General features: G+C 26.2%; 1 protein-coding gene across 1 annotated transcript in view; it reads left to right on the top strand.

Annotated features, from left to right (window-relative positions):
* LOC108694901 (venom protease-like) overlaps nucleotides 1-4,069 on the top strand; it is a 10,884-nt gene that overhangs the window by 2,267 nt on the left and 4,548 nt on the right. The gene's annotated exons all lie outside the window — the stretch shown is intronic.

Below are 4,069 nucleotides of genomic sequence, written 5' to 3'. Positions count from 1 at the left end.
TATATATATATATATATTAACTTTCGAAATTATATATTCTAATTATGAAATAATATTCGATTTATTATCTATCGTATGATGATGGATCATATATAAAGATGCGTATGAAAGTGATTCTGAATTTTATTTTTCATAATTTTGTTCAATCTTGATAATAAATATTGGTATTTCCACGCATAAATAATAAACAGTGTACAGAGAATAACACATATAAATAGTTAATTGTTTCTCAAAAAATAATATTATTAGCACGATTGTTATCGAAAAACTATACAATCATTTTTCTTTCAATATAAAATGTTTCGTTTAAAAACAGCTCCATACTTGAACTTAGCATATTGTTCTGTTGATGATATGTTATGTTGTCGATATGTAACCAATATATACATACATACATACCAATATATACATACATAATTTCAACATACTGGCAATTATGTTAACGACTAGAAAAACACAGTGTTTGCACTTTGTACGAAGTATGTAACTGTATATAGAATCTAATCTAATCTAGAAACTTGAAAATAAGAATTTTGCTAATTTCTTAAGACTTTTTAAAAAGTTTTCCGTATTCGATATAAAAGTGTATATTTTTTTGGTATCTGAACATATCATAACTTACGATAATACTGAAAATATTGTTAAAATATTATATTGGAATTAATCAGATATAATATCGAAAAATTAATACTAATAATTATATGTTAGCTTTTACAACAAAATTGTAAATGGTGTAATTAATGAGACGATGGAGTGAGTGCATTTTGTAAGATTTGTGAAAAGAAAATAAGGCACAGAAAATCTTCAAAATATTTATCAAAAGTGTCGCATATTCACTAGGTTCGTAATCGGCAATGATATATGTATATATGTACGTATATATGTATGTATATATGATTAACTATCACTGTGAAAAAAGTTGATAAAGAACGATAGAAAAATTATTATTTTGAATATATTATAGAATCTGGTTCGTGAATTCACAAATTTGAATCAAATCTTATATAGTAACCCAGCTTATACAAATCTTATAGAACTCAATAAAATAGGATTCATATCCGATGATATTTGAAGTCGACGATAAAAAATGATATAAATTCATAAAAAACAATATAAAAACAATATAAATTGATAGAAATCCTATTGTTCTCAATCATTCTCAACTTTTTTTACCAAAGATATATATATATATATTTCTATCAATATATATATATATGTCGCGTATGTTTTTTGGATTATTTAAAAATTTAAATCTGACAGATAATCAATTATTTTATAAATTTCATTTATAAATTTCTATTGTATACATTGTATAGGCCGTGTATTCGTATATTATTGCCAGTACAATATTTAGTATATGTAACAGAAACTACAGATTTTCAGTACTGACAGTCAACTGGCAGTAATACACGAACATGGCTATATAGTAGATATATTATATACATTAATACATATAGCAACATTGAATCATATAATGCAAAATAATGTGCTTTCGTCAGTAAATTATCTTCGATCGAATTCTAGTGACGTCGTATGACGCATTCACCAGCATTTATTTCCGTGACAGATGGTCACTTTGTCTGAAAATAAATTATGATGCGTTCATGATTCATGCACAGGTCGCTGTCTTCTCTGATGCGTTCTACTTTGATTTGATTTGACACGATCACCGATTTGATTGCACAACAGATTTTACGTTTGCCTTTTGATGCAAGTAAATGTTTGTTTACTAAAAATAAAAGGAAATCATTGAAAATGGATAAAAATCGATTTCATAAATCATTAGTCTTGTAGAAATTTATATATACTTAAAAATTTGAATTTTATTTATAATATTTTAATCTAATTTTTCGAAAAAAGACTCATCCATTTTTTTTAACTATAATGAACATATAAGATGGAATTATTCAAATAGCAAAGTATTGTCATAATGTTGTGAGTCAATAATTTTATTTTAATTAACAAATTAACTATTAATATATATTTATAAATCAATTATTTAATTATATATAACAACAACTAATATATAATAAATATATATAATAAATATTAATATTGCTTCTTACAATTTTAACGTATAGTCATGTTGTTATATTTAAAGCATTCATATTTGTTTATTGCGATTCGTGTCTTCAAATAAAACTATAAATATATTAATGATGTGTGCATTCATGCATGTGCAAGAATTGCGTACATACATAAGTATATTTTTATGCCATTGTCAGGTTTGTTGCTGACTTGACGCTCACCATAAATAATGACTTTAATGTGAATTTGTTTTTTACACAAAATGCGTGTAATATAATTTTTATAATTAGCTAAAAAATTATTTTCACTTTCCTTAGAATTTCTCGTTAAATGAATTAAAACATAGATTAACAAGAAAAGATATTAGTAAAAATAACTTTATTGATGAGTAAAAACAAAACATAGTAATAGTATGAATGCTATGAAAGAAAGATTCGTATTCAATACGCGGGCGAGACATCAGCAATCGGGTATCTAAAAGTTTAAATCTGAAGCAAAAATAAAAATAGAATAAGATTGAAAGTAAATACAAATTTAATAATAGATACGTAGATTAGCAAAGTGGAACAAGAAACAGAATATAAATTTGACAAATTTGATAACAGATATAAGTAGTACAAGAAATGCATCAAAATTTAGAACAAAATTAAAACTTAGAACATATGCAAAAAGAAAAAGAAATAAAGATATTGATAATAATAACTGTATTAAAAATAATTATATAATAAATACAAGAGCCGCAATACTATAGATGAGAATAACGAAGAAAAAAAAAATGGAATTAGTACGCATAGTTATAGAATTGAATGCAAAATAATACTTGGATCAAAACAAATTCAATTAAATCAAGATTAAAATTTTTTAAGTAAGATTACAATATTTTTGCTATACTTATATATGAGTATATTATGATTCAAGAATAGTCTTTTTTCTGTATACAACATCTACAAATCACGCACTCGATATTCAGAGCCAGCAGACTTGAAAGAGGCAAGAGAAAAAGTGGAGCGAATGTAGAAGAGTAAGGACTTGAAATACTTTACAGCTACGTAAGAAGACGCAGCCTGAAACATAGTCAAATGATGTAAAGTATTGTAGAGGATAAGAAAGAAGAGATTGGCAGCGTGGTATTAGATAGAGGAAGAATGAAATTCATGAATGAAATAAAGACAATCATGAAGATAAGATTGAGTATTAGAATGCAAAACATTAAAGATTAAGCAACACAAATGCAGAATGAATCTTTGACATATGTGTTGGTATGTAATCAAATAATATAATCAAATAAGGAAAGGATGAGAAGATGGGAGATCATAAGTTTTTGCGAAATAGAAAGACAAAAAGGATACGGTTTACGAACTTATGCAACTTTGCATTTTGGGGTGGTTAAAAGATCAGGAAGGATTGACATGTAAACCAAGAATGCGGATACAAGGGATAGAAAATAGAGAATTGAAACATGAGACAGCGACTGGAGCTCGTATTTATATAAAAAGATTGAGTGATATTTAAATAATATGTAAAGATGCGATGATAACGATAATAATGCTGATAATCAGTAAACGTATAACTAAAGAGAAAAGGAATCTTGAGGAAACGTTAGACGATACACCGCGAAGAGAGCATAAGAAGAGAATTGTAAGCTGCACGCGTTGAGAACGGTTTAAGGTACAGGAATGGAAAAAGGAAATAGCTAGGAGATAAACCATGGTGATGAAGTTTAGCCAATAGCAGTTCATGATTACTGTGTTTTAATTTCAAAAGCCTTTAAAACATTTTTTAGATATTAATATATCATTAATATTTAAAATTTATTTTAAAAAGCATATAGTTTTCTGAAATACATGTTTTGTCTGATTATCTGTTGCGAAGAAGTTTTTATATGAAAAATCAAATTATATTTATTAAAGTTTGAATTGATGCACGCTCCAACATCAATTCAAATATACACGATTCACGATATTATCTCGAGTCTAAAGAAATCTCTAGGTATCATCGATAACATTCTCGAACAAATATCATGCAATCAAGCAAATGTGGA

This window comes from Atta colombica, unplaced genomic scaffold (genome assembly GCF_001594045.1).
Source record: "Atta colombica isolate Treedump-2 unplaced genomic scaffold, Acol1.0 scaffold126, whole genome shotgun sequence".
NCBI classification, from domain to species: Eukaryota; Metazoa; Arthropoda; class Insecta; order Hymenoptera; family Formicidae; genus Atta; species Atta colombica.
Note: the sequence above shows the minus strand (reverse complement) of the source record. Positions and strands in the feature narration are given on the sequence as shown.